At 39.3% G+C, this 12,043-nt stretch overlaps 1 pseudogene; it reads left to right on the top strand.

Annotated features, from left to right (window-relative positions):
• The first annotated feature begins 5,122 nt into the window (after window positions 1-5,122).
• LOC116372012 (zinc finger protein 431-like) overlaps window positions 5,123-12,043 on the top strand; it is a 32,319-nt pseudogene continuing 25,398 nt past the window's right edge.

Here is a 12,043-nt window from a genome sequence, read left to right on the forward strand (position 1 = left end):
GATGAGATTATTGTGGATGAGAGCGACCTTATTTTATTTGTCAAATGGCAACCAAGCATTAATCATCATCATGTCACCAGAAGAAGACCCTCAAAATGTATTGGAAAGGAGCATCAAGCTCAACACATGCACTTTCACCACCCTGTGAAGTTCATCATTTATTTAATCTGTAGCCTAATAAACTGCATGGTTTCCCAAATCGTAGTGGGAGGACCACACAATATATCATCGGGTGACTCTTGATTTAATAAGATATTATCGTTATTAAATCAATATTTGCGCATAAAGGATTAATACCGCCACTTCTCGTTTATACATTTTTACTGACACAAAATGACCCCACCATGTCAAACGAAGTAACAAATTGTCTGTCGGCATTTAGAAAAGTGTACAGGCATATCCTGTTTCCATCAGCCCGGTCATTACTTTGGAAATGGTTGGATCAATATCCACCTTCACGATATGGATGAAGCCTGATTTGGAATGTCTGTGTAGTTCTATATGATGTCATAGTACACACCTCCGATAATCAAGTGATATTTGGAATGTCTGAGTAGTTCTATCTGATGTCATAATACACTCCTCTGATAATCAAGTGATATTTGGAATGTCTGAGTAGTTCTATCTGATGTCATAATACACACCTCCGATAATCAAGTGATGTTCACATGTGATGCATTTGCTCCATTGTTTACATTTAAGTTGGAGGCCCACTCTGATGATGTATGTCTTACATAGTGGGGCTTTAAAAGAATAGTATGGTGACATCTTAGTGGGGCTTGAAATAAATAGGATTATTAATCAAAAACTCCTATAGCAACAATACACTGTGGCTTTGACTTCAAGAGAACGGGCTGATGGGTGGTGGTGCTACTCTATAGGTAAAACTGTCCAGTATGAATGTTCAATACACACAATAGGTTGATCAGTAGCCAGTTAGCTGCTTAGCCGCACAGCTAGCTAACACAGCTCGCTAACACAGCTCGCTAACACAGCTCACTAACGCAGCTCGCTAACACAACTCGCTAACACACCTTGCTATCAACAAAGTCAAAATGGACTCCAGGCCTGGTAGTGGCAGCAGTGCACAACAACCACTGTTTACCCAAGCTTCCTGGGTGAAAAATATTTTGTCTATATAAAGAGGGCACGACAAAACCTATTCCCCCTCAGGAGACTGAAAAGGTTTGGCATGGGTCCTCAGATCACAACGCAGGGCCAGACGGATTACCAGGACGTGTACTCCATGCTGGAAAATGATGGTGGCCACACAAAATATTGAAACTTTGGGCCCAATTTGGACATTTTCACTTAGGGGTGTACTCACTTTTGTTGCCAGTGGTTTAGACATGAATGGCTGTGTGTGGAGTTATTTTGAGGGGACAACAAATGTACACTGTTTTCAAGCTGTACACTCACTACTTTACATTGTAGCAAAGTGTAATTTCTTCAGTGTTGTCACATGAAAAGATATACTCAAATATTTACAAAAATGTGAAGGGTGTACTCAAAAAATCATACAATGTGATTTTCTGGATTTTTGTTTTAGATTCCATCTCTCACAGTTGAAGTGTACCTATGATAAAAATTACAGATCCCTACATGCTATTCTACATGCTTTGTAAGTAGTAAAACCTGCAAATCGGCAGTGTATCATATACTTGTTCTCCCCATCCCCACTGTGTATAAATATATATACAGTGCGGCAAAAAAAGTATTTAGTCAGCCACCAATTGTGCAAGTTCTCCCACTTAAAAAGATGAGAGAGGCCTGCCATTTTCATCATAGGTACACTTCAACTATGACAGACAACCACTAGTCATGAGTGCACACGATTTGGTTTCATTTGCAGTGAACTATTTGAAGATATTTCTGTCAGAGTTGACATTGTAGGGGATAGGCTGGCTAGCCGGGTCCTCCATATTACTTCACAGCCTGTAAAAAAAACAATTCTGACATGACTTCGGCATTCTTTGGAATTCTGATCGGTTTTATGTACTGTAAAAATAGAAAAGAGAGGTGTAACTTTGCATTGGGACTTGTGATGCTATACTAATGCAGATCCATATGTTACATGTGGTTACATTTAGCTACCTTCACTTTAAGGGAGTTGTATGGCCACATTTAGATGTGAAAAAATAACAGACAGAGAAAACCATTTCTATTCTAACAGTATTTGGGTCATTCTTGAGCTCTGGTAATATTTCAGTCCCACTGACTGATTCTCTATATAAATTGAAATGTCCAGTATTCATTTAAACCTTGTTATTACAATTCATTTTTACTAATTAATATTAAAATGAGAAGCGTAAACAGTGGAGAACAGCATACAAAAGAAGCAAGGAGAGGAAAGAAGCACTGAGGAACTTGACCACTACATTCTAAACTTTCATTCATAGGCTACGTTGCTACCTCATGATGGGTATAGGGGAAATGTTAGTATCATGTAGTAGCCTAAACCTATCGCTGTTACATGATGGGTATAGGGGAAATGTTAGTATCATGTAGTAGTCTAAACCTATCGCTGTTACATGATGGGTATAGGGGAAATGTTAGTATCATGTAGTAGCCTAAACCTATCGCTGTTACATGATGGGTATAGGGGAAATGTTAGTATCATGTAGTAGCCTAAACCTATCGCTGTTACATGATGGGTATAGGGGAAATGTTAGTATCATGTAGTAGCCTAAACCTATCGCTGTTACATGATGAGTATAGGGGAAATGTTAGTATCATGTAGTAGCCTAAACCTATCGCTGTTACATGATGGGTATAGGGGAAATGTTAGTATCATGTAGTAGCCTAAACCTATCGCTGTTACATGATGAGTATAGGGGAAATGTTAGTATCATGTAGTAGCCTAAACCTACCACTGTTACATGATGGGTATAGGGGAAATGTTAGTATCATGTAACAGTCTAAACCTATCGCTGTTACATGATGGGTATAGGGGAAATGTTAGTATCATGTAGTAGCCTAAACCTATCGCTGTTACATGATGGGTATAGGGGAAATGTTAATATCATGTAGCAGTCTAAACCTACCGCTGTTACATGATGGGTATAGGGGAAATGTTAATATCATGTAGCAGTCTAAACCTATCGCTGTTACATGAACGGAATATGAATGACAGTCATCTAATATGCTTTAATAGAAATAAGGCCATGAATAAACAAATCGTCCTGCCTCATCTTAAACGGCACTGACCACCACTGTTTGGGTGTTGGACCACTCTTGGTACACATGGGAAACTGTTGGGCTGAAAAACCCAGCAGCGTTGCAGTTCTTGACACAAACCGGGGCGCCTGGCACCTACTACCATACCCCGTTCAAAGTAACTTAAATATTTTGTCTTCCCCATTTACCCTCTAAATGGCACACATGCACAGTCCATGTCTCATGTCTCAAGGCTTAAAATTCCTTATTTAACCTGTCTCCCGCCTTCATCTACACGGATTGAAGTGGATTTAACTAGTGACATCAATAAGGGATCATAGCTTTAGCCTGGATTCATCTAGTCTTTCTAAGTCATGGAAGGAGCAGGTGTTCTTAATGTTTTGTATACTCCGTGTATAGCACTACAGATAATCAAGTGCTATTTGCATGTGATGCATTTGCTCTGTTGTTTACAGGATGATTTGTATTGTATAGAGCGTTGCTTTAAGGGGAAAGTATGGTCACATCTAATAAAAACTAATGTGAAAAATGAACAGAGTAATAACACAAATGTGTTTTAACACATTACCTATTCGTAGAAGTATTTATTCATCATCCACATATTCATATTAAGCTTCTACGTCTGTGTACAGGAAAGTATCATTTGAAAGACGTAAGAAAAAATATATAAGTTTATTGTTAAATTATTATGACGTTCTTTCCAATACAATAAGTGTAGTAACTATTGTTTCCAAACTGCATTACCCACTCCAGTCAGCAGATGGCGATGTGCATCTTTCAGGTGATGCTTCTTGCATGAAGGACTGGACGGGACGCTTCTTCAGGAACAACAACACGGCTACTCTTTCAACCACCTCGGTAGCTTGCTAGCCAACATAAAACTGAATAATTGATTCTTTAGACCATGTTAATGTACATTAGCTAATCTCAGTGTTTTAAACACATTTCGGTTGACGTATCTACTGGTGAACTTTAACCTAATGTGCTTGTTCAATTAGCAAACTTGTTAAAGATTGATACTGAGGTTAGCACTAGGCTAGTCGCTAATGCTAAATAACTAGCTAACATCCCTGACCATGAGCTCACTAAACTACTCCTCCCCTGCTAAAGAAGAGGAGGTCTACTCGACGGAGATAGAAGCTCTGGCGCTGAACATTGTCGTGAAAGAAGAAGAAGAAGAGGGTGTTACAGTGAAAGAAGAGAAATCTCCGTTTGGAGTGGAAGTGGGGATAGAGGCTGTCCCAGTGGAAGAGGAGGAGGTAGACACTTTCAGAATGAAAAATGAGGAAGAGGAGCCTGTTAAAGTGAAAGAAGAAGAGGATGTTGCTGTGAAAAAATATAAAGAACCTTTAGGAGTGGGAGAGGGGATAGAGGCAGCCAGAGTGGAAGAGGAGGTAGAAGCTTTCAGAATGAAAGAGGAGGATGTTAAAGGGGAAAGAGAGGAAGAGGATGCTATCTCAATAAAGGTGAAGGAGGAAGTCGTTTTGGGAGTGAAAGAGGAGGAGACAGAAGATCCGATTAACACCAGTGAGTCCTGTCTTAAAAACACGTGTGGTTTTAAAGGGCATTGTAACGAAGTTCTACACTTGAATATGTTGTTCAGTACTGTAGGAATCTGCCATTGGAACATATATTTTTGAGACTTTTAAATGTGATTTATTAAATTCTCAATGTGGTCTACGTTAAAGTGCACCTCATCTAATATAACAGGCTTTTAAAATACAATATTGCTGCATAATTGATACTTAAAAGGAATGCAAAAGTCACCCAATTCGTGGAACGACCCTTTACATTTGCACCACAAACAATATTTAATAAAATCAAGATGAAAGTGGCCATTTTAGGCCCTTTTTAGACATATTCATGCCTCTTGTAAGACTCTGTGATTGCAATAGAAGATCATAAGTTTACCATCTGTTTGATGTTCTCATGAACACAGGAGAGAGACATGACTATGGTGGATCCTCTGCGGAGCCTCAACAACATCCTGATGCTGACGAGGCAGAGAAGAGTCTCTCTAGATCAGAACACCAGATGGTACAGCTTGGTCTGGTCTAGCATACAGCTTACTTTATCAGCTTGGGCTGCGTTTCTGTAGAGCACTTTATGACAACAGTATCTATAATGATGTGCATCTGTGTCCCCTCTTTATGGTTACTAGGACAACGCTAGCCCTTCCAGCCTCCCGGAGTCCATGTGTCGTGCCTCTCCCGGTAGCACCTTACTGCTGGGTATGAAGAGGTTGCCTGTGCTGCTGGTGGACTGCAGGAAAACAACGGGGCTGAGTGGAACTGTGAGAGGAGGAGAAGAGATGAAAGGATCAGATTTGACTCATCAAAGTAAGTGCTGTAGTTTAGTTTGAACAAATACAATAGATCTGCCCACTGGTATCTGTTACCAGGACAACCAGCAGAGTTCTGTTAGTTGACAGGAAGATAGACTGGTGGATATGGATGTTATGAATATCATAACACTGAAAAAGGATTCTGCCAATGAAAAGAGAGAAACCAATAGACCATATAAAACCTTGATGAAAGTTAGCTTTAGAGAGAAAATTTCAAGATGATCCAATGTAAGGTGCTTGTTTTACAAAAACGTATCCTTAAAACATTATGGATATTACATTGCCTGTCCCAGTCAACCCCCCTGTCTTTACAAGACTGTTGAACAGGCAAACTAAACTCTAGACGCTGTTAATTAATGAATACTGAGGAAAGCTGTGATCCGGCTTATAGGGAAGGACATTCAATAAACACAGCACCTAAAAATGACTGATTGGCTGAGAGAAATTGATGATGATAAAAATATTGTTTGGGCTGTTTTGTTAGACTTCAGTGCGGCTTTTGACATTATCGATCATAGTCTGCTGCTGAAAAAACGTATGGCTTTACACCCCCTGCTATATTGTGGATAAATAGTTCCAAAAAAAAGCGACCCTTTATTTAACTATGCAAGTCGGTTAAGAACAAATTCTTATTTTCAATGACGGCCTAGGACTACCTTGTTCAGGGGCAGAACGACAGAGTTTTACCTTGTAATCTCGGGGATAAGATCCAGCAACCTTTTGGTTACTGACCTACCGCTCTAACCACTAGGCTACCTGCCACCCCAGAGCTACCTGTCTAACAGAACACAGACAGTGTTCTTTAATGGAAGCCTGTACAACACAATCAAGGTAGAATCAGGAATTCCCCAGGGCAGCTGTTTGGCACCTACCTTTTTCAATCTTTACCAACGACGTGCCAACGACATTTGAGTAAAGCCAGTGTATCTGTATGCAGATGACTCAACACTGTACACGTCAGCTACCACGGAAACTGAAATGACAGCAACACTTAACAAAGAGCTGCAGTGAGTTTCAGAATGGGTGGCAAGGAATAAGTTAGTCCTAAATATTTCAGATTACCTTAAATTACATGGCCTACTATGCTAATTCTGTAGCGTATTGTTAGAAGGGGGTAAATAAATATTTTGTTGGAGCGCCAGGCAGGTATTAACCCTAGTTATTAAAGTTAGTTATTACCTGTTATAACATTATTATTAAATATTATTAAAACTGAAAGGATGAGAGTAGAATAGAGTAGCGCTTCCAGACACATTCTAAACATGGAGTCTTAAAGGAGGACTGTAACATCTAATGATGAAACATTATGGAGGCTTAAAGGAGGACTGTAGCATCTAATGATGAAACATTATGGAGTCTTAAAGGAGGACTGTAGCATCTAATGATGAAACATTATGGAGTCTTAAAGGAGGCTTGTAGCGTCTAATGATGAAACATTATGGAGTCTTAAAGGAGGCTTGTAGCGTCTAATGATGAAACATTATGGAGTCTTAAAGGAGGCCTGTAGCATCTAATGATGAAACATTATGGAGTCTTAAAGGAGGACTGTAGCATCTAATGATGAAACATTATGTAGTCTTAAAACTTGTTAGGGAGGAGGTCCCTGTGGCGGGATCAAATCAGCGGATATTTTAGAGCGCCACCGAAAGTTTTCGATAAAACTCAAACTTTCATTAAAACACACATACAAGGTACTGAATTAAAGCTACACTCGTTGTGAATCTAGCCACCAAGTCAGATTTGTAAAATGCTTTTCGGCGAAAGCATGAGAAGCTATTATCTGATAGCATGCACCCCCAAGAATACCAGACCGTCAACAAAACAACAGATTTTGCGGTAGCCGGCGCTACCCAAAACGCAGAAATAAAATATGAAACATTCATTACCTTTGACGAGCTTCTTTCTTGGCACCCCTATATGTCACATAAACATCACAATTGGGTCTTTTTCCCGATTAAATCCGTCATTGTATACCCAAAATGTGATTTGCTGAAGACCGGTCTGATCCAGAAAAATGCCCCTTTACAAGACGCAACGTCACTTTTTAAAATGACAAAAGTTGCCTATATACTTTTACACTTCAAATTACTTTTCTAAACCAACTTTAGGTATTAATACACGTTAATAATCTATTAAATTGATCACGGGGCGATCTGTATTCGATAGCAGCAAGTCTTGAAATCATCGTCCATGTTTTCACATTCATAACATCCTGTGGTGAGCCCCAAGAAAGGAAATGCCTCACGTTACCAAACCAAGGATAAAGCCGCCCCAAAATGCCAGCACTGGCGACATCGTGTGGAAGCTGTAGGCGTTTACAGGGGATCGCCATGTATTTTCTTCAGCCTTAGACAATACATTGACTGGCTGATGGATATTATTTTTGTGTTTTTGGTGAACAGTTTTTCGAAGGATTTTGACTCCTAAACACGTTATGTTCTAGCCACAGACACGATTTAACCAGTTTTAGAGACTTCAGAGTGTTTTCTATACACACACACTTATCATATGCATATACTATATTCCTGGCATGAGTAGCAGGATGCTGAAATGTTGCGCGATTTTTAACAAAAAGCTGCGAAAATGCGCATAATCCGTAAGAGGTTTTAAAGGAGGCCTGTAGCATCTAATGATGAAACATTATGGAGTCTTAAAGGAGGACTGTAGCATCTAATGATGAAACATTATGGAGTCTTAACCTGTATGGGAACGGGGTTCTGCCGCCAACAGCCAATGAAATTGCAGGGCGCCAAATACAAATCAACAGAAATCTCATAAATCAAATTTCTCAAACATTCAAGCATTAGGCACCATTTTAAAGATAAAGTCTCGTTAATCCAGCCACAGTGTCTGATTTCAAAAATGCTTCGCATCGAAAGCTCCATAAACGATTATGTTAGGTCACCACCAAGTCACAGAAAAACCCAGCCAATTTTCCAGCCAAAGAGGAGTCACAAAAAGCACAAATAGAGATAAAAATGTATCACTAAACTTTGATGATCTTCATCAGATGACACTCACAGGACTTCATGTTACACAATACATGTGTGTTTTGTTCGATAAAGTGCATATTAATATCCAAAAATCTCATTTTACATTGGCGTGTTATGTTCAGTAGTTCCAAAACATGCAGTGATTTTGCAGAGTGCCACATCAATTTACAGAAATACTCATTATAAATGTTGATGAAAATACAAGTGTTATGCATGGAACTTTAGATAAACTTCTCCTTAATGCAACCGCTGTGTCAGATTTCAAAAAAACTTTACGGAAAAAGCATACCATGCAATCTGAGTATGGAGCTCAGAGCCTAAACCAGCCAAAGAAATATCCACCATGTTGCGCAGTCAACATTAGTCAGAAATAGCATTATAAATATTCACTTACCTTTGATGATCTTAACCAGAATGCACTCCCAGGAATCCAAGTTCCACAATCAATGTTTGATTTGTTAGATAAAGTTAATCATTTATATCCATATACATCCTTTTGTTAGCGTTTGGTAAACAAATCGAAACGCGCGTGCAACTTCCTGCGGAAAGATCGGATGAAAATTCCAAAAAGTTATATTACTGGTCGTATAAACATATCAAACGATATATAGAATCAATCTTTAGGATGTTTTTATCATAAAAGTTCAATAATGTTCCAACCGGAGAATTCCATTGTCTGTAACTCTTTCATGACCGCGCGTCATGAGACCAAGGCACTTTGCCAGACCTCTGACTCATTCCCCTCACATTCAGCCCCCCCTCACAGTAGAAGCATCAAACAACGTTCTAAAGAAGGTTGACATCTAGTGGAAGCATTAGGAAGTGCAACATAACCAATATCCCACTGTATCTTCAATAGGGGCTGAGTTGAAAAACTACAAACCTCGGATTTTCCACTTCCTGTTTAACAAAATATGTAAAAGGTGAAGGGGTCTGAATACTTAACGAATGCATTGTGTCTGTGTGTATACTGAACCAAAATATAAACAAATCAATGATTTACAGCTCATATAAGTCAGTCATTGTAAATAAATCAATTAGGCCCTAATCTATGGACTTTACATGACTGGGCAGGGGAGCAGCCATTGGTGGGCCCTGGAGGGCATAAGCCCACCCATTGCGGAGCCAGGCCCAGCCAATCAGGATGAGTTTTTCCCCACAAAAGGGCTTCATTACAAATAGAAATAAAACTCGGGTGGCTGGTCTCAGAGGATGTGGAGGTCCTGGGCTGGCGTTGTTCGTTATATGTGGTCTGTGGTTGTGAGGCCAGTTGGATGTACTGCCAAATTCTCTAAAATGACGTTGGAGGCGGCTTCGGGCAGAGAATTGAACATTCAATTATCTGGTAACCGCTCTAGTGGATATTCCTGCAGTCAACCTGCCAATTGCACACTCCCTCAAAACTTGAAACATCTGTGGCATTGTGTTGTGTGACAGAACTGCACATTTTAGTGTGGCCTTTTATTCTCCCCAGCACAAGGTGCACCTGTGTAATGATCATGCTGTTTAATCAGCTTGATATGCCACACCTGTCAGGTGGATGAATTATCTTGGCAAAGGAGACATGTTTACTAACAGCGATGTAAACAAATTTGTGTTCAACATTTTTGAGTAATAAGCTGTTGTGTGTGTTTTATATTTTTTTAGCAACATCTACCCCAAAACTATCAATGACATTTGTGATAGTCAAAATGTACAACATTTGTGAACGTTTATTCAATATTGATTTTTATTTATTTATTTTATTTTACCTTTATTTAACCAGGTAGGCAAGTTGAGAACAAGTTCTCATTTACAATTGCGACCTGGCCAAGATAAAGCAAAGCAGTTCGACAGATAAAACGACACAGAGTTACACATGGAGTAAAAACAAACATACAGTCAATAATGCAGTATAAACAAGTCTATATACAATGTGAGCAAATGAGGTGAGAAGGGAGGTAAAGGCAAAAAAGGCCATGATGGCAAAGTAAATACAATATAGCAAGTAAAATACTGGAATGGTAGTTTTGCAATGGAAGAATGTGCAAAGTAGAAATAAAAAATAATGGGGTGCAAAGGAGCAAAATAAATAAATAAATAAAAATTAAATACAGTAGGGAAAGAGGTAGTTGTTTGGGCTAAATTATAGGTGGGCTATGTACAGGTGCAGTAATCTGTGAGCTGCTCTGACAGTTGGTGCTTAAAGCTAGTGAGGGAGATGTGTTTCCAGTTTCAGATTAATGATTGCAATAATGAAGCTGTTGACCCCACACTCTTGAGTGTGTTGTCGAGAGCTTAACTTTGAATGAAAAACAGAGCTCTTATAAATGCTTAGTCAGGGCTGGTTCCACCCCTCCCATGCTGATTGGGGGGCATCACAAGCCATCCTGGGTTCATCCTATGGTCATCTGCACCTGGTGTTGTTTTAACCCCCCAACCCGGCTTTAGGTTTTTATCAGTAAGTAATGAATCAATTGTCAGCTCAAGCTCCAGAGGCCCAACTCAGTCCCATAGACACAGATGAGAGAGTACCCATCAAAGCTATTCGATGGCTAAACAGTATTAATACAATCTTGTAATTTTTCTCAGTGTCCACCCTATCGACAACAGGGAAATATTACTGGGGTGCTTTGTGTCTGTCTCCAATGTAAAAAAATATAATATAAAAATGGACATTCCTGCAGTCAGCATGCCAATTTTACGCCCACTCTGAGACATCTGTGGCATTGTTGTGACAAAACTGCACATTTTAGAGTGGCCTTTTATTTTCCCCAGCACAAGGTGCACCTGTGAAATAATCAAGCTGTTCAATCAGCTTCTTGATATTCCACACCTGTCAGGTGGATGGATTATCTTGGCAGAAAATATGTGTTAACTAACAGGGATGTAAAACATTCTGCAATCTTTTTTTTCAGCTCATTAAACATCCAACACTTTACATGTTGCGTTTATAATTTGTTTATTGTAGTTACTATCAGTTTTAGGAACATCTTTCCAAATATTTCACCTTATTTTTTACTTTACCCAAAATATGACATCAGTGATAATCAAAATGTTGAAAATCTGTGAATGTCTAAATAAGAAATTGGGCCATTTAAACAGCAGGTGTCGAACCCTTTCGACAACGGAGAGATTTTACTGATGTGCTTTGTGTCTTCGACTTAAAAACAAGTCAGTAGAACGTGGAATGAAGCCTCTAGTGTAATGTGGGACCGGATGGCAGCTATTTAAGTCACTGGTCTGGCAGAATGCCAGTCATTATATCGCCTTGCGTTCCATTACTCTGTAGACAAAATGAATGCTCCGGTTGGAACGTTATTGGATATATATGATAATAACATCCTGAAGATTGATTCTCTACTTAGTTTGACCAGTTTATTCGACCTGGAATATCACTTTTTGAAGTTTTTGTCCGAGTTCGCCTGGACCAGCGGCAGTTTTTGGACGTGTGAACTAAACGTGCTAGCAAAAGTAGCTAATTGGACACTAGTAATGGACATTATGGAACAAAACAATGATTTGTTGCGGAACTAGGATTCCTTGCACT

The sequence above is a fragment of the Oncorhynchus kisutch genome, unplaced genomic scaffold, assembly GCF_002021735.2.
Source record: "Oncorhynchus kisutch isolate 150728-3 unplaced genomic scaffold, Okis_V2 scaffold3840, whole genome shotgun sequence".
Lineage (NCBI taxonomy): Eukaryota > Metazoa > Chordata > Actinopteri > Salmoniformes > Salmonidae > Oncorhynchus > Oncorhynchus kisutch.